The sequence below is a fragment of the Pygocentrus nattereri genome, chromosome 12 (genome assembly GCF_015220715.1).
Source record: "Pygocentrus nattereri isolate fPygNat1 chromosome 12, fPygNat1.pri, whole genome shotgun sequence".
In the NCBI taxonomy this organism is placed as follows: Eukaryota; Metazoa; Chordata; class Actinopteri; order Characiformes; family Serrasalmidae; genus Pygocentrus; species Pygocentrus nattereri.
The window spans coordinates 38,869,670-38,890,675 of NC_051222.1; positions in this window are offsets into that span (position 1 = coordinate 38,869,670).

Sequence of the window (21,006 nt, forward strand, 5' to 3'; positions counted from 1 at the left end):
TCGATGGTGAAGAACTCACACTGCAAAGAAATGGATTCAGTCCTGACCTCTGACCTCTCATTGGAAGCCCAGATAACCAAACTGAAGCTGTCTATCTATCCATGTATATTTAGGCTCAAACGGTCTCAAAGAACTCTAATAATTAATCTTGACTTATCGTATTTTATTTTGTAGTAAATGTGTGGTGGCATTATCAAAACACAAAGATTTGAATATGTGGGCGGAGCCTTGTTTTGCCACACCCCTGCATTTTAGAGCAGGACGTGAGGCAGCATCCTTGTCCCTCATGGCCACATGGTGAGCAGTTAGATCCCGTCTTTTTGAAGGCAATGTGTCCCAAAGTCTGAGAATCAGTGTGGAACATTACAAATCGTCATATTTCCAGCAGTTAGTTACCTTTTTGTTATGTAATGTAAAATATGATGATTTTCGGTGTGAACAGCTGGTCAGTTTTTGAGCTCAAACTGAAAACGCAAGCTAAAATTGTCACCACCGAAACAGTCACTCCTGAAACTTGGGGTAAAGTTACAGTAGTGTTAAGCAATTGAGCAATTAAATGAGTATAATAACTCATCTTGATTGATCACATTTTTTTGTGTAGGGACTCAAAATGTGTAAATTTGATCCTAAATATATTTTTTTTCCATTTTAAAGCTCTAGCTCTGTGTGTGGACAGAATTAGCTTCACGGCGTCATCAGAAGCAATGCATAACTGTCAATAATTCAGTGAGGTAAACCTGAAAACCATGTGATTTCCATACAGTAAACACAGCGCCCAGTTTTCATCAGTGATACTGAGAGCGGCAGAACCTGTGAGTTTCAATTTAACCATGACTGTATATGTTCCTCTCACTCTCACACGTCTGTTCTATGTGTTGTTTCAATAACTACAGCGTTTGTCGGTTCACTGCTTGATTTACCCGTATTTTCCAGTGAGCGCTGTGCTATTGTTGCTTGCATGCATTTGACTGTTGACATTTGACGGGGCAGTCGTGGGCTGGAGGTTAGGGATCCGGCCCTGTGACCCGAAGTTTGCCGGTTTGATCCCCTGAACTAACAGTCCATGACTGAGGTGTCCTTGAGCAAGACACCTAACCCCCAACTGCTCCACGGGCGCCGTGGATAGGGCTGCCCACTGCTCCGGGCAAGTGTGCTCACTGCCCCCTAGTGTGTGTGTGGTGTTTCACTGCATGGATGGGTTAAATGCAGAGGTGGAATTGTGGGACTCATAAGGGTCACTTAACTTATTTAACAGCCTACAAAAGGCGTCCACCAATGGTACCGTCACAGATATTGTAGATTTGGCTGTCATCAATGATTCTTAAGACTCCATATTCTTCAGTGTGGATGAATTCACAGCATGGCACTAATTAGTTTCAGCAATAGAGCCATTTAAGGTCGTATTTAACTGAGTGGACTACAGTTGCAGAGTTGATTGAACTGCATATACTGTATGAAATAGCACATCAAATCAGTGCAACACTAATGAAGCCATTCCTGTTCTGAACACAACACGTGTTATGCCGGTGTCCTGACTGAGGCGCAGCGTACATCAGCAGCTGAACCTCAGGCCGGAACTACAGAGGGCATTAAAAGCATTAATGGTCTAGTTTACTGTGTTCAGCAGTCTTTGGGCGGAAGGCAGGATACACCCTGGACAGGTCGCCAGTCCATCGCAGGGCAGACAGACAGACAGACAGACACAGACACTCACTCACTCACACACAGGGGCAATTCAGCACGTCCAGTTGGCCTGACTGCATGTCTTTGGACTGTGGGAGGAAACCGGAGAACCCGGAGGAAACCCACACAGACACGGGGAGAACATGCAGACTCCACACAGAGAGGACCCCGGTCACCCGGCCGGGGAATCGAACCCAGGCCCTCCTCGCTGTGAGGCGACAGCGCTACCCACCACGCCACACCACCGTGCCGCCCCGGCTTGATCCCATTATTTTAAAGTAAATGTGTCCCAAAGCCTGAAAATCAGTGTGTAGCACTGAGACCTGTCACTGCCGAAACACAGATGTTTTGCAGGTAGTTTTTATGTTACATCATTTGATATGATGATATATTGTGTAAACAGCCATACAAAGCTGTGTTTGCTCATCATGTACTGGCTGCGCTTTTGAGCTCACAATGTGCTAAAATTGTTACTACTGAAACAGTCACTAGTGAAACACTTGGTGAAGTTACAGTATTGCTACGGCTGTTTCGGTAGCAATAAAATGGAACCTTCCCTCGTTTGTTCTTAATAAAATAAACATATTGAGACCTGAAGTCACTCAAAGCAACAGGATTTTACTCTAAAATCCAGGTCTGAAATGTGTTGCAGCTCTGACTTCGAATCCGTTCGGGAGAATCATCCACATACGCGCCTTCTATACCGCTGCACGCAGTCATGTCAGTCAGATGAATAACATCAGTGTATTCGGGCGCCTGTAGTAGATTCTGAAGAACGTGATGTGTAGACTATGTTAAAGGGTCAGCCACAGAGAGAGAGCGACAGAAAGAGAGAGCGAGAGACTGAGAGCGGAAAAAACAGGTGACCTCAGGTAACCACAGCTATCTGATCAGCTCCAAACACACACACACACACACACACACACACACACACACACCAGCCCGCTGCATGCAGGTCAGTGGAAAAACATAAATTCACCTAAACGTTCATTCAAACATACAGACTGCCGCATGCAGGTCAGTGGAAAAGTACCTTTATTCACACAAAGAGACGCACCAGAGATGCTCAGACACCTCAAACGGTGCACATGGATTCTCTGTCTCTTTGCACAAGCGTGCAAACTCTTTTTTTTTTTTCCAAACCACACGTATACACACACAAACACACACACACACACACACAAACACACACACACACACACATAAAGTTCCGGTAGCTGCTGGCTCAGACTGATAGATGGAGACAGGAAGCTGCTGCAGTAGAGCTAAACAAGCCTATATACACATAGGCACATGTACAGCAATCATCCTTCGTTCATCCCTTTTGCAGTCAAACTGGCCAATAAGTGCAAGTCCTTCATTTTTCAGGAGATGTTTCTGAGCAGATTAGGTGTAAGATAATCCAAAGAACAGCAAAATATGAAAATGCAGAGAAAATGGGACTCCTAACAACCACATGGAAGACCTGGTAGACCACCAAAGGTGCCCCCATCGTATAAACAGTACTCAGTGGAAAGCAGCACTACTGTGTGTATAATACTAACTGAAATATCTAGCTTAGTTTGAGTGAAAAACACGATATAGATATAATAGAACTGCTCATCAGTCCAGGCTGAGAACTGCGTGGGCATGGCCTGAAGTTCTCGTGATTGACATCCCTCAGTCCAACACTCTCAGCCCGCGACTAAACACAACAGCACAAGCAAAATCAGGGAAAATAAGGGAAAATGCTTCACATGTCATCAGAAAAAACACCCTTCTATCTCCAACATGGTGACCAGTGAGAACAAATGGTCTTAGGTCTGAAAGGAAGTCAAGGGATGGAACAACTGCTACTTGTAATTTGGGAACATTTCTGTTGCTCCCTTCATCGAGTCAAGTCAAAGTTTATTTATGTAGAACGTTTTACGACAGGAGTCGTCACAAAGCAGCTGTACAGAAAAATCCAGGTCCGAGCCCCCATGAGCATCAGCAATTGCAACAGTGGCGAGGAAAAACTCCCCAAGACCAAGAGGAAGAAACCCTAGCAGGAACGAAGACTCAGAAGGGGAACCCATCCTCTGGTCAACCTCAGATAACAAACAATAACAGCAGAGAATGAGATTTGATCGGTGGTATAACCTAACATACCATTCAAGTAAATTTAAACACATTTGTGCCCTGAACCCCCCCACCCCACCCCACCCCCACCCCCAGGCTTCTAGGACAGCCGCAAGACCCAGTAGAAGGGCAGGGCCGGAACCCCGAACACTGCCGAGGGATGCGAGTGATGGCGGGAGGAGGGCAGCTGCCACAGATGGGCGATGACGATCCCACAAGAGGCACGAATGTGGGACTGGAGGTGGTGCCTAGGAAGCGGGGCAAATCCTCTCCCCGCCATCGTCACAGGATTTCATCTGGGCTCTGAGTTCGGCCCCTGCCTTCCTGGTGGCTCTCTTGGCTGTCATCAGGGTCAAAGGTTTCACTTTAGGCTGAGACTCACTAAAAATGTTCATCACCCTTTTTTGAAGACATCTAAAAGAAGGTTCTTTTTCACTCTACTGCTGGATAAGCATCCAGAGAATGCTGGTGCAGCTGGTTGAATAAACAGATAATCTGATGGATCGACAAACAGATGAATGATGCTGGGCTAGCTTGAAGGCTCAGTTATGTGTACTTGCTCATCGTTTTCATTCGCTCTGTCTGTTTCTCCGACTCAAACAGAGAGAAGGAGACTGTGGGGGAACACTTTCATTAAAAATGCATGGGCAGGACAAACCACATCAGCTTTGTGATTGACAAGGACCCTGGAGAAAGAAGCGCCACCCAAGTTTAGGACCACCCAGTTTACATCGAAAGGCGTGAAATACATCAGCCTCTTATGGGGCGCTGAAAAACTGGTCTCAGGATAAATTTCGTACATGTACTTTATGTGCCCACAACAGAGTTCAAGGGCATCAGTATTTTCCATGTGCGTTATTATCGTCCAGCTTTCAAGTCCATATAGAAGCATAAACAAGGACCAGAGCGTGAAGTGTTGTGATCTCTGTTTATAGAGACACATTTCAAGATCTGCACAAGCTTCTTCTTAATGCTAATCTGGGTCAAATTTCTTGGCAGCTGGATGCTTTGCTGTTACACAAAGATGCTGCCGACTGCTGATGCTGAACGATACTGCTGACTCATGCTTGTGCTGCAAAACATTGCTCAAATCATATCCTCAAATTTGCTGATGATTCTACAGTGATATTAACGAGGCAGCATTCAGGCAGGAGGTGAAGCAGCTTGCAGACTGTTGCGGAGACAACAATCTATCTCTTAATGTTAAGATGTAATAGATGATTGGTGATTTCGTGAGGAACCGTGAAAACTCTCCGCTGCATATCTATGGTTCAACTGTGGAGAGGGTCCAGAGTTCCAAGTTGAGAGGTGTGCAAATCACAGGCGGCCTCACCTGGACCCTCAACACCACCTGCCTAGCCAAGAAAGCCCAGCAGCGAGAGAGCAAACCTCCCCCTTCCATCCTCACTGAATTCTACAGAGGGACAATACTGATTGTCCTTACCAGCTGTCTCACTGTCTGGTAAGGGAACTGGACCATTTCAGACTGCAGGGCCTTACAGTGGAGTATGTGGACAACAGATAAGGTCATCGGGGTGTTTTTCCTCACCAGTGACACCTCCTACCACGAGTACTACATCCACAAGGCCACCAGCATTATGGACACCAATTTGGCAAAAGGTACCAGAGTATCTGTTCCACCACCTCCAGATTCCACTGCAGCTTCTTCCATGAGGGGGTCAGATTACTGGACTAATCTAGACGTGGACTACTGGACAATGCTAGACCACCTGAACTAATGTACATCATTTTTATCATCCAGTATAGATGGATCACATGGATAACAACATTTTTATTCTTTTAATGCTGGATACTTAATCTTTCCGTACAGTTCATAGTTGACAATTCCTTCGCACATATGTTGATTTAATCTGACACCCATGTACACTATATTGCCAAAGATATTTACTCCCCCATCCAAATAATTAAATTCAGGTGTTCCAGTCACTTCCATGGCCACAGGTGTATAAAGCCGAGCCCCTAGGCCTGCAGACTGCTTCTACAGACATTAGTGAAAGAATGGGTCGCTCTCAGGAGCTCAGTGAATTCCAGCGTGGTACCGTGATCGGACGCCACCTGTGCAGCAAGTCCAGTCGTGAAATTTCCTCACTACTAAATATTCCACAGTCCACTGTCAGTGGGATTATAACAAAGTGGAAGTGATTGGGAACGACAGCAACTCAGCCACGAAGTGGTCGGCCACGTAAAAATGACAGAGCGGTCAGCGGATGCTGAGGGGCATAGTGCGCAGAGGTCACCGACTTTCTGCAGAGTCAATCACTACAGACCTCCAAACTTCATGTGGCCTTCAGATTAGCTCAAGACCAGCGTAGAGAGCTTCATGGAATGGGTTTCCATGGCCGAGCAGCTGCATCCAAGCCTTACATCACCAAGCGCAATGCAAAGCGTGGAATGCAGTGGAGTAAAGCGCCGCCACTGGACTCTAGAGCAGTGGAGACGTGTTCTCTGGAGTGACCAATCACGCTTCTCCGTCTGGAAATCTGATCGATGAGTCTGGGTTTGGCGGTTACCAGGAGACGATACTTGTCTGACTGCATTGTGCTGAGTGTAAAGTTTGGTGGAGGGGGGGATCATGGTGTGGGGTTGTTTTCAGGAGTTGGGCTCGGCCCCTTAGTTCCAGTGAAAGGAACTCTTAAAGCTTCAGGACCAAGAGATTTTGGACAATTCCATGCTCCCAACCCAAAGTTCAAAGTTGTTTTTAAGGTTTGAAATGATGTAAAATAACAATTTCCTTATTTCTTATTTCTCCAGATAATTGCTTGTTGCTACATGAGGTACAGTTTTGGTTGAATGTACAGAACATTTTTACAGTCAGTGATGTGAAGAGAAAACATTTACATGTAGTCAAAACATGATGTTTAATTACTTGACTTATTTCTAGACTTTTTACTTGTTTCGAGTCATTTTATCCAGTGAAATTGTCTCATTCCACCGGCATAACTTTCTTGTTTTAAGATATGACGTGTCCAACAAGCAAAACGATTTTCTTGTTAAAAAATTGAAAAAAAAAAAAAGTGAAAATCTCACAATTAGCAATATTACATATGTGGAGCAGAAGTAATGTTTTCACTTTTGGAGATATTTTTTTGCAGTGCAATTTGAGTTTAGAGTTTACAGCGAGGGTCACCAGTCTGTGGCTGCAGGTTTTCGTTCTAAATAAGCCGAAATGCACTTGTTTCCACTTCTGTAATTGGTCGGTCTCCATCTTCAAACAATCACTTACAGCTGATGATTAAGCTATATGAGGTGCCGTGTGGTGACCCATGGTTTAGGTCTCATTTGTTGTGATTATCCCTGACAGTATAATTCAGTACTGAGCTGAAAGTCATCTCTAAACATGAATAGACAAAGATTAAGAAACCATGTCCGAAAATATCCACATTCTTGCACATTTGCTTGGGCACAGCTGCAGACAGCTCCGACTAATCTTCGCTATGTGTCACTAACTGACCTCACTCCCTATTTTGTTGCAGATTTAAAAGAATCAGTCACTATTTCCAATTTCTCACCATTCATGTGGCATCTTTTGCTGGAACTCCCCTCAGTTCTAAATACACTTCATGGCAGTTCAGCTAGCTTCTCTGCAGCTAAGTGACCTTTACAATCTGCTTGTTCAAAGAAATCTCAATATGATGCTGAATCATTTGAACACCTTTCGGTTTCAGAGGTAAGCCATAAGGCAGGAAAATAAGCCCCACAATAAACTCCTTCTGCAAAAACAGCTCTAAAATAAGTTCCATGGAACCCTTAGCATAGCTGTACATCCATCATGCAACCTCAAAGCAGCCCTACAGAGCAGCCCTGCAGTAACATCGAGCCATCCTGCCAAAACAGCCGCCAGTAATAGAAGTAGAACAGCACTACCACAGTAAACTCAACTATAGCAATATGCAATGGATTCGGAGCAAATCTGAATGATGCCTCGAGGTTAATGATGTTTTTTGCATTTGCATCCCCTGCCTACATTCCATTCATCCTCTGTGAAGGGTGCTAAAAGTGACAACAAGCCTTAATATAGCCTTAAATAATATAGCCTTAAACTTAATATATCCCCTAAAACAGTCCTACTGCAAGTAGCAGTAAACTCACAAAGCAGCTCTAAAATAAGCCCCATCTTCCATAAAACAGCCCAACTGTAAAATACATCCTATCCCAAATAAAGAAACCCCAATAAACTCCACCATCCCATAAAAAAACCCTACAGCGAACTCCATCTGTCTCCTATACAGGCCTACAGTGAACTCCATCTGTCTCCTATACAGGCCTACAGTGAACTCCATCGTTCTCCTATACAGGCCTACAGTGAACTCCATCGTTCTCCTATACAGGCCTACAGCGAACTCCATCATTCTCCTATACAGGCCTACAGTGAACTCCATCGTTCTCCTATACAGGTCTACAGTGAACTCCATCGTTCTCCTATACAGGCCTACAGTAAACTCCATCTGTCTCCTCTACAGGCCTACAGTGAACTCCATCGTTCTCCTATACAGGCCTACAGTGAACTCCATCATTCTCCTATACAGGCCTACAGTGAACTCCATCGTTCTCCTATACAGGCCTACAGTGAACTCCATCTGTCTCCTATACAGGCCTACAGTAAACTCCATCTGTCTCCTCTACAGGCCTACAGTGAACTCCATCATTCTCCTATACAGGCGTACAGTGAACTCCATCTGTCTCCTATACAGGCCTACAGTGAACTCCATCATTCTCCTATACAGGTCTACAGTGAACTCCATCGTTCTCCTATACAGGCCTACAGTGAACTCCATCTGTCTCCTATACAGGCCTACAGTGAACTCCATCATTCTCCTATACAGGTCTACAGTGAACTCCATCGTTCTCCTATACAGGCGTACAGTGAACTCCATCTGTCTCCTATACAGGCCTACAGTAAACTCCATCTGTCTCCTCTACAGGCCTACAGTGAACTCCATCATTCTCCTATACAGGCGTACAGTGAACTCCATCTGTCTCCTATACAGGTCTACAGTGAACTCCATCTGTCTCCTATACAGGCCTACAGTGAACTCCATCATTCTCCTATACAGGCGTACAGTGAACTCCATCTGTCTCCTATACAGGTCTACAGTAAACTCCATCTGTCTCCTATACAGGCGTACAGTGAACTCCATCTGTCTCCTATACAGGCGTACAGTGAACTCCATCTGTCTCCTATACAGGTCTACAGTGAACTCCATCATTCTCCTATACAGGCGTACAGTGAACTCCATCTGTCTCCTATACAGGCCTACAGTGAACTCCATCATTCTCCTATACAGGCCTACAGTGAACTCCATCTGTCTCCTATACAGGCCTACAGTGAACTCCATCTGTCTCCTATACAGGTCTACAGTGAACTCCATCTGTCTCCTATACAGGCCTACAGTGAACTCCATCTGTCTCCTATACAGGCCTACAGTGAACTCCATCTGTCTCCTATACAGGTCTACAGTGAACTCCATTGAACTTCAAAACAATTTAAGTGACTCTTATTAGTCCCAAATTTCACCTTCACATTTAACCCATCCATGAAGTGACACATCACATACACACTTGTGAATATACACACACTAGGGGGCAGTGAGCACACTTGCCTGGAGCAGTGGGCACCCCTATCCACAGCTCCAGGACACCTCAGTCATGTACTGTCAGCTCTGGGGATCAGAACCAGCAACATTCCGGTCACAGGGCCGGTTCCCTAACCTCCAGCCCATGACCGCCCCACAGTAAAATGCATCTATCCTCAAAACAGCCCTACAGTAAACTCCATCCATCCTCCAAACAGCCCTCCAGTAAACCTCAAAACAACCATGTAGCAAACTCCATTCAACTCCAAAACTGCCACACAGTAAAATGTATTCATCCCCAAAACAGCCCTACAGTAAACTCCATCCAGTTCCTCAAAAAAGCTATACAGTATGATCCACCCAAGCCTCAAATCAGTCCTACAGGAAGCTCCACACACCTGCTGCCCTAAGATAAACATTATGCCACCTTCAACTCAGCCCTACTATAAAGTCCAACCAACCTGCTGAAACAGCCCAACAGTGAATTCATTCAGTGAATTCATGCAGTGAACAACATTAAACTTATAAGTGGAGCAGAACTACTGCAACAGACTCTCAGAGCCCCTACATCAATATGTGGCCGATTCACAGCAGACATGAATGATATCTGATGACTAATGATGACACAGGCCTTCTCACTACCCTGAAACACTGAGTCAACACTTAGCAAGAAATGCTAACAGTGACTAAAATTTGGGTGACAAAGTTCCAAGCTGGTGTTCCACAGTCTACATGATGAAATTACAACCACAAGCAGAAATGAATCACTCCCACTTTTATTTCTTTATTTATGTGTGAGTGTAGAAGCACTGATTGCTAGCATCAGCTGAAATGCCAATAACAGATGCTGGTCTTGGAAGACTAGGGAGTCGCACTGCAGTCAACAGATTCACAGCATATGGCCACACTACAAGAAAAAAATCCGCACAACTTGTGCTGCATTCAGATCATCTTTAGACAAATAAGCAAACAGTGTTTAGAAGTCCTAGCATGATCTCTATCCAGCCCCAAAGCAGCTCTACATTTAACTGTATCTACCCCAAGCACAGCTCTACAGGAGATAACATCCATGTCGTTAATGCAGACCTAGAGAACACTACATTAACCTGGAAAGCAGCCCATAATTAACTCAATCCATCCCTAAAACAGCCATAAAGGAAGTACAATCTATTCCCAAAAACAGCTCTAGAGTAAGAGCCTTTCACCTGCTCCAGACAACCCTACATACATTCCATCCAACCCCCCCCCCAAAAAAAACCCATAGTAAACTTCATCTTACTTAAAACAGTCCTAAAGGAAACCTCATGCATTCCCAGAAAACAGCCCCACAGTAAACTCTATCCATCTCTACAATACAGCCCCACAGTATACTCCAGCCAGATTAAAACAGTCTTATAGGCCATTAAGCCAACATGCAGAACTTTATAACAGTAAAGTCAGCCCAAAAGGAAACTTCTTTTATAAAACCTTAAGTTAAGACCGTTAAGACCAAAAGATCCGATGAGGGCCTTCAGCAATACAGGACAGATTTGGAGCAAACAGGGAAACATCTGTTGACTAATGATGAAACAGCATTTGTTGAAAGAAAAAATACATTCAAGTAAACTCAATTGATCACCAATACAGCCCCACAGTAAACTCTACCCATCTCTACAATACAGCCCCACAGTAAACTCTATCCCTACAATACAGCCCCACATTAAACTCTATCCCTACAATACAGCCCCACAGTAAACTCTATCCCTACAATACAGCCCCACATTAAACTCTATCCCTACAATACAGCCCCACATTAAACTCTATCCCTACAATACAGCCCCACAGTAAACTCTATCCCTACAATACAGCCCCACAGTAAACTCTATCCCTACAATACAGCCCCACAGTAAACTCTATCCCTACAATACAGCCCCACATTAAACTCTATCCCTACAATACAGCCCCACATTAAACTCTATCCCTACAATACAGCCCCACATTAAAATCTATCCCTACAATACAGCCCCACAGTGAACTCTATCCCTACAATACAGCCCCACATTAAACTCTATCCCTACAATACAGCCCCACAGTAAACTCTATCCCTACAATACAGCCCCACAGTAAACTCTATCCCTACAATACAGCCCCACAGTAAACTCTATCCCTACAATACAGCCCCACATTAAACTCTACCCATCTCTACAATACAGCCCCACAGTAAACTCTATCCCTACAATACAGCCCCACAGTAAACTCTATCCCTACAATACAGCCCCACATTAAACTCTATCCCTACAATACAGCCCCACAGTAAACTCTATCCCTACAATACAGCCCCACAGTAAACTCTATCCCTACAATACAGCCCCACAGTAAACTCTATCCCTACAATACAGCCCCACATTAAACTCTACCCATCTCTACAATACAGCCCCACAGTAAACTCTATCCCTACAATACAGCCCCACATTAAACTCTATCCCTACAATACAGCCCCACAGTAAACTCTATCCCTACAATACAGCCCCACAGTAAACTCTATCCATCTCTACAATACAGCCCCACAGTAAACTCTACCCATCTGAGAAAACAGCCCCACAGTAAACTCTATCCCTACAATACAGCCCCACATTAAACTCTATCCCTACAATACAGCCCCACATTAAACTCTATCCCTACAATACAGCCCCACAGTAAACTCTATCCCTACAATACAGCCCCACAGTAAACTCTATCCATCTCTACAATACAGCCCCACAGTAAACTCTATCCCTACAATACAGCCCCACAGTAAACTCTATCCCTACAATACAGCCCCACATTAAACTCTATCCCTACAATACAGCCCCACAGTAAACTCTATCCCTACAATACAGCCCCACAGTAAACTCTATCCATCTCTACAATACAGCCCCACAGTAAACTCTACCCATCTGAGAAAACAGCCCCACAGTAAACTCTATCCCTACAATACAGCCCCACAGTAAACTCTATCCCTACAATACAGCCCCACAGTAAACTCTATCCCTACAATACAGCCCCACAGTAAACTCTATCCCTACAATACAGCCCCACAGTCAACTCTATCCATCTCTACAATACAGCCCCACAGTAAACTCTACCCATCTGAGAAAACAGCCCCACAGTAAACTCTATCCCTACAATACAGCCCCACAGTAAACTCTATCCCTACAATACAGCCCCACAGTAAACTCTATCCCTACAATACAGCCCCACAGTAAACTCTATCCCTACAATACAGCCCCACAGTCAACTCTATCCATCTCTACAATACAGCCCCACAGTAAACTCTACCCATCTGAGAAAACAGCCCCACAGTAAACTCTATCCCTACAATACAGCCCCACAGTAAACTCTATCCCTACAATACAGCCCCACAGTCAACTCTATCCATCTCTACAATACAGCCCCACAGTAAACTCTACCCATCTGAGAAAACAGCCCCACATTAAACTCTATCCCTACAATACAGCCCCACAGTAAACTCTATCCCTACAATACAGCCCCACAGTAAACTCTATCCCTACAATACAGCCCCACATTAAACTCTATCCCTACAATACAGCCCCACAGTAAACTCTATCCCTACAATACAGCCCCACAGTAAACTCTATCCATCTCTACAATACAGCCCCACAGTAAACTCTACCCATCTGAGAAAACAGCCCCACAGTAAACTCTATCCCTACAATACAGCCCCACAGTGAACTCTATCCCTACAATACAGCCCCACATTAAACTCTATCCCTACAATACAGCCCCACAGTAAACTCTATCCCTACAATACAGCCCCACAGTAAACTCTATCCATCTCTACAATACAGCCCCACAGTAAACTCTACCCATCTGAGAAAACAGCCCCACAGTAAACTCTATCCCTACAATACAGCCCCATAGTAAACTCTATCCCTACAATACAGCCCCACAGTAAACTCTATCCCTACAATACAGCCCCACAGTAAACTCTATCCCTACAATACAGCCCCACAGTAAACTCTATCCCTACAATACAGCCCCACAGTCAACTCTATCCATCTCTACAATACAGCCCCACAGTAAACTCTACCCATCTGAGAAAACAGCCCCACAGTAAACTCTATCCCTACAATACAGCCCCACAGTCAACTCTATCCATCTCTACAATACAGCCCCACAGTAAACTCTACCCATCTGAGAAAACAGCCCCACAGTAAACTCTATCCCTACAATACAGCCCCACAGTAAACTCTATCCATCTCTCTCTGTCCATCTCTACAATTCAATTCAATTCAAGTTTATTTTTATAGCGGTTTTTACAAGGAAGTTGTCACAAAGCAGCTTTACAGAAGTTTGAAAACATACAGTTACAACATAGATCCCCCAGTGAGGAAGCCAGAGGCGACAGTGGCAAGGAAAAAATCCCTCAGACTGGAGGAAGAAACCTTGGGAGGAACCAAGACTCACAAGGGGAGACCCGTCCTCCTCTGGTCAGACAGTGTTTACAGTTTAATAAACTGAAGAACAAATAGAAGCTGAGAGGAGCTCTGTTTGAAGTCTGGATGACAAAGCTTTCGAAACTGCACTGGTAGAGGAAGTCTCTGACTGAGGCGGTCTCTGATTGAGTCTTTATGAAAAGTGGGAGTGAGCTGAAACAGTCCCATCCTATCTCACTGCTGGCACATCTGGATGGCACAGTGATACAGTACAATACAGCCCCACAGTATTGTCCATCCATCCCCAGAATACGGCACCACAGTATACTCGACCCATCGTTTGAGATGAGCCCCCCAGTAAACTCTGTCCATTCATCCCCAGACCACAGCCCCACAGTATACCCCATACCCCTTTCAAAGGAAAAACAGCCTTATTATACATCAATATGTAGAACTACCAGAACAGACATTGCAACAATAACAAAATCAGCATTACAGTAAACTTTTATCGGAATCACTAGAACAAGCACTATTTAATCAGAAAGGCACCGCTAACAAAATGAGACAGACTGAACTTAAGCAACGTCTGACTAATGAGAAAGACTTTCCTAAAAGAAAAAAATACTCCAGTCATCCTGAGTTAAGCTCGGCTATACTCAGTCAACGGCGCCAACAGTGAGTAAAGATGACAAACAGGGCTATGGACAAAGGGCCTGAACGATTCTGAGCAATGCCGATGATGTAAATTGCAACCACAAAGCAGAAATGACCTGTATTTCTGTGTTTTTGTGTGAGCGCTGATCGCTGCAGGCATGTTCACCACTCAAAGTGTCAATGCTGACTTTTGTTCTTAAAGGCCACAGAGTCACACCACACTCAACAGATTTCACAACATGGGGTCACACCGCAGGCCTGCATCTGTGATAGAGACAGAGACAGAGAAAGAGGAAGAGAGAAGTTTTGACAAAACTTGTTTCTCCCCGCGTCCTCTCCAGATCACACGTTGTAGACTGTGAGTACTTTAGATTCGGGGGAAATGACAGGAAAGATGATGGACAAGAAATCGCGTACGAGTAGGCTGAATACCGAGAGTTCGGGGCAATACGGTTAAGGAAGGAAGTTAAAATTACACTCATCACAAGCACTTAGAGCTCAGACCAGAAAAAACATAGTCTCATTTTGTCTCATTAGGTCAGTGGGGTATTCCGACCTAAGACTAGCACTAGATTAACTATGTTATTTGAGGTCAGACTGTTTTGAAGGTTCCCTATAGATGATCAAGAGATACTTAAAATTACCAAGAAACCTGGTGATACTTGGATAAACATCAAATATTATGTGGGTAAGGTTAGGTTTAGGAACAGGTGTAGGACCAAATGGAGGTTTAGTGCAGAAGATAAAGTTAGGTTTAGGAGTAAGAGTAGGTTTTGTGCAGAAGTTAAGGTTAGGGTAAATTTTAGGATTAGGTGTAGGTTTAGTGGTGATGTTAATTTCAGGGTTAGGTTTAGAAGTAGGTGTAGGTTTAGTGTAGAAGTAAAGGTTAAGGTTAGGTGTAGGACTAAGTATGTTTTGTGCAGAAGTTAAGGTCAGGTTTAGGAGTAGGTGTAGGTTTAGTGTTGAACATAAGGTCAGGGTTAGGTTTCAGAGAAGGTGTAGCTTTATTGTTGAAGTTAAGGTTAGGGTTAGGTTTAGGAGTAGGTGTAGGTTTATTGTTGAAGTTAAGTTTAGGGTTAGGTTTAGGAGTAGGTGTAGGTTTAGTGTTGAACATAAGGTCAGTTTTAGGTTTAGGAGTAGGTGTAGATTTAGTGTTGAAGTTAAGGTCAGTTTTAGGTTTAGGATTAGGTGTAGATTTAGTGTTGAAGTTAAGGTTAGGGTTAGGAGTAGGTGTAGATTTAGTGTTGAAGTTAAGGTCAGTTTTAGATTTAGGATTAGGTGTAGATTTAGTGTTGAAGTTAAGGTTAGGGTTAGGAGTAGGTGTAGATTTAGTGTTGAAGTTAAGGTCAGTTTTAGGTTTAGGACTAGGTGTAGGTTTATTTTTGAAGTAGAGACGCTTTTATATGTGGTACTGAAATCCGATCCATATCTGATCTGCAGCAGTGTGACTCAGTCTGAACAGCCAGATCGGAATTCATGCGACTTTTACATCAATCCAACTCGACTTCATCATAATTCTGTGCTGCTGAGGCTCATAAACATTGAGGCTGAAGTTTCTGTACCAAAAACTAGAAGAGACTCATCGCTCTGAGATCAAAGAGATTTCGAAAGAAATGTAGAACCTGGCTGCAGGAGATCGAGGCTGCAGAAGATCGAGGCTGTAGCATCAAAGAACAGATAAAAGTCTGGAAGCAAAGTTTAAAGAATCCGAGGACGTGAACCAAAGAAGTGACCGCACCCTTTTTACAGCTCGAACACATTCTGGGTGATGAGCCCAGCTGTCAGTCAGTGAAACTCCATGATGGCTCCTGGGATGCTGGTGAAGATGAAGCTGATCCTCGCCGAGGTTCATCACCGCTGGGTGTTCGGGGGGTGGGCGCGTGCCACAATCAGATTTGATGAGAAAATCAGATTTTGGCGACTTTAACCTGCTGTGTGAATGTAGCCTTATGCACAGGCACAACCCTCTTACCTCTTTGGAACCCCTGGTGGTACAAATGATTAAGTAGCTCCTGTAAGCTAAAGTTGGGACTGTGCTGGTGAGATTTACCAAACATAAGCACACCCTAAATGGTGTTTAGTAACTGTGCTGCTAAAACAGCGAACATAAGCACCCCCAACACAAGAGCCAACAACTTAAAGACAGTTAAGACATGCCCAGATAAATTACCACACCTAAGAACAACCTTCAGGTAAGAGATGCAACTCATAAACAATGGCTGTGTTTACATGTAAAGATTTTTGCCAATCTGAATAGAGAAAGAATACATTCTGACTACAGATTCGGACTGAGGTGTTTATTCTCACTCTACTCAACAATCTGATGGAAAATCTTCGTTTACATGCTCACTACATGTAATCCGATACAAAATAATGTGCATGTGTGGAGTCCCACTTAGAGTAAATGATACCATGGCAACCAGGGTCACGTGAGTCTAGTTAGAGCGAGATGAGCAGCAGTGAGCAGTGATTGTGTATTTAACTGCTTTAAAATGACGTCAGACTCAGGAAAACGTCCTTCCCATGTCCTTATTAAAGAAGGCAGAGAGGAAGACGTCGTGTTCTGAGACACATAAGCTGGACGTCCGTCCCACCGCCGTCTTTTAAAGATCAGAGCATGAACTTCGTCTCCTCTGCAGACCAGTTTCTGCTCCGCCGTGTTGACCGGTATAAACTCTCACTGTGACGCGGCGCTCATGCAGAACGGACTGAAACTTTCCGATAGGGAATGTAATCGGATACAGGAGTTTACACGGATATTATTCTTCTAATTAATGGATTATTATGAGGTTTACTCACCTCGATCAATAGATCAAACTAGACTATTCCGATTGAAGTGTATACATGGACATATTCTATTCTGATTAAGATTCTTTTTCTTCTTCTTTGGGCTGCTCCCTTTAGGAGTCACCACAGCGGATCGTCTGCCTCCATCTTGTCCTATCCACTGCCTCCTCTACTTTCACACCAACCATCTCCATGTCCACCTTCACTACATCCATAAACCTTCTCTGAGGTCTACCTCTTCTCCTTCTACCTGGCAGCTCCATCTCCAACATTCTATTCCGATTAAGCATCCACAGAGAGTGTCATCTCCTCTGTGGTCCACACTGCCCTCACCCACCTGGAGAATAGGGATTCTTACGTCCGTGTGCTCTTTGTGGACTTCACTTCAGCCTTTAACACCATGATTCCCCAGACCCTGGCTTACAAACTCCACACACTTGGACTGAGCACCTCTCTCTGTAATTGGGTCCTGGACTTCCTGACTAACAGGCCGCTGTCTGTGAGGATCCACAACATCTCCTCCACCATCATCCTCAGCACCGGCTCCCCTCAGGGCTGTGTGCTGAGCCCCCTCCTGTTTACACTGCTTACATATGATTGCTCAGCAGTCCATCCAGGCTGTCATATTGTAAAGTTTGCGGATGATACAGCAGTGGTTGGATGCATCACAAATAGTGATGAGTCTGGCTATAGGCAGGAGATGGAACACCTGGAGAGTTGGTGTAGTGAGAACAATCTCTGCATCAACGTGAAGAAGACAAAGGAGATGATTGTGGATTTCAGAAGGAGCAACACCATCCCTCCCCTCCCCCCACACATCGGAGGTTCTGCAGTGGAAGTGGTCTCCAGCTATAGGTACTTGGGCGTAAACCTAAGTAACAATCTCACCTGGAGTAATAACACTTCCAGCCTGATCAGGAAGGCACATCAGCGCCTCTACTTCCTCAGACGGTTGAGGCGTGCTGGACTCGGGAGCTCAGTCCTCACCTCATTCTACAGATGTGTGGTGGAGAGCGTTCTGTGCTCCAGCATCACCGTGTGGCACGGAAGCTGCTCTGTGGCGGAGAGGAAAGCTCTGCAGAGGGTGGTGAAGGCTGCACAGAGGACTGTTGGAGTCAGCCTTCCCACCACCATGGACATTTATACCTCCAGATGCAGGAAAAGGGCCCCTGGCATCATGAAGGACCCCACTCATCCAGCACACACACTTTTTGTCCCGCTCCCCTCAGGTAGGAGGCTGCGGAGCATTAAGAGTAAAACAACCAGACTGAGGAACGGCTTCTTCCCTGAAGCCGTGAGACTCTTAAACTCCAGTTAGACAATCACTGCAACGGCACTTCATGTGCTGTACTGAATCAGTGCCTCCACTATATCACCCCTCCACTATATCACCCCTCCACTATATCACCCCTCCACTATATCACCCCCCCACTATATCACCCCCCCACTATATCACCCCTCAACTATATCACCCCTCAACTACATCACCCCTACACTGCATCACCCCTCCACTATATCACCCCTATACTATATCACCCCTCCACTATATCACCCCTCCACTATATCATCCCTCCACTATATCACCCCTCCACTATATGACCCCTCCACTATATCATCCCTCCACTATATCACCCCTCCACTATATCACCCCTCCACTATATCACCCCTTCACTATATCATCCCTCCACTATATCACCCCTCCACTATATCACCCCTCCACTATATCACCCCTCCACTATATCACCCCCCCCACTATATCACCCCTCCACTATATCACCCCTCCACTATATCATCCCTCCACTATATCACCCCTTCACTATATCACCCCTCCACTATATCACCCCTCCACTATATCATCCCTCCACTATATCACCCCTCCACTATATCACCCCTCCACTATATCATCCCTCCACTATATCATCCCTCCACTGTATCACCCCTCCACTATATCATCCCTCCACTATATCACCCCTCCACTATATCACCCCTCCACTATATCACCCCTCCACTATATCACCCCTACACTATATCATCCCTCCACTATATCACCCCTCCACTACATCACCCCGCCACTGTATCACCCCTCCACTATATCACCCCTCCACTGTATCACCCCTCCACTATATCACCCCTCCACTATATCACACCTCCACTATATCATCCCTCCACTATATCACCCCTCCACTGTATCACCCCTCCACTATATCACCCCTCCACTGTATCACCCCTCCACTATATCATCCACACATGTCACTTTATACATTACCAGTATTAAGATGTACTCCTTCTACCTTATACTCATACTGCTGTGGTCCATGCTGCTGTTATCTGTCCTCCCCTTTACGCACCTTCTATTTATTGTTTATTGTTTGTCACTTTGGGGGTTGACTGGACCGCGAGTACAATGTTTCCTTCCACCTCATGTACCACATGTGATGTGAATGACAATAAAGCCCTATCTTATCTTATCTTATCTTATCTTATCTTATCTTATCTTATCTTATCTTATCTTATCTTATCTTATCTTATCTTATCTTATCTGGAACATTGCATACAGTGGTGGCCCTCGCTTCTTCAGGCATTTTGAAGGTATTTTTGCAGAATTACACCAGCCTGGGTGTCACATGGCTGATGGAAGCAAGCAGGTACACTTGTGGTGGAATAAAAACAAAATACATGCTTACACATAAGTGTAAGTGCAGTCGGCCAGAATTCATAACTTCATGTTTTCCTTCATCAGTGCTCTCTCGCTATGCAAATACGTCCCACAACCATCGGGGGGCAAATATCCAACAGTAAGCACTAAAATTGTCTTCCATCATGTCATCAGAAAGGGGCTCCCCGGCCCTCGGCCCTTTCCCGTTTTCACAAACAGCACTAGAAAGCTGATGACAGAAATGACAAGGGGGGTTTCCTAGGCTTTAAAAGAGGAACTCTCACTTTAGAGCAGGGCTGCCCAAAGTGGGGCCCACTGGGTAAAGCAAGCACGATAGAGCATCTGTTTTGGCCCACCACTCCACCCACTCAGAGAGCATACTGAGAATTTACTGAGACACCATACATCCCAAAATATATACTTACAAAAACCTCAGATCAGAGCTGAAACACATCTTTAATACTAATATGTGAGCCTATTAATTAAATGTGTTTAATTGCTTCATAACAAATGATTTAGTGCTCTATTTTATCACTACCAAACCAATCATAGCAGAACTGTAACTTTACCAAATGTTTCAGTGGTGATGGTTTTGGTGGTGACAACTGAAGCTATATATAAGCCATATATATGAAAAATTTCAGTCTGGATTCAGGCCACACCACAGCACTGAGACGGCTCTAGTTAAGATAACTAATGATCTTCTTCTTGCCTCTGATCAAGGCTACATATCTCTCTTAGTGCTACTTGACCTTAGCGCGGCTTCTGATACAATAGACCACAATATTCTCCTAGAAAGGTTAGAAAACATGGTTGGAGTCACAGGGACGGCCCTATCATGGGTCAGATCTTACCTATCAGAACGTTATCAGTTCGTTAGGGTAAACAATTTATCTTCCACTTATTCAAAAGTGAGATTTGGAGTTCCGCAGGGCTCTATATTAGGACCATTACTATTTACACTATACATGTTACCGTTAGGCACAGTTATAAGTAACTATGGCGTAAACTTTCATTGTTATGCAGACGATACTCAACTGTACATATCAGCCAAGCCTGATGACCAACACAGGTTAAAGAAAATGGAGGACTGTGTAAAAGACGTGAAAGGCTGGAT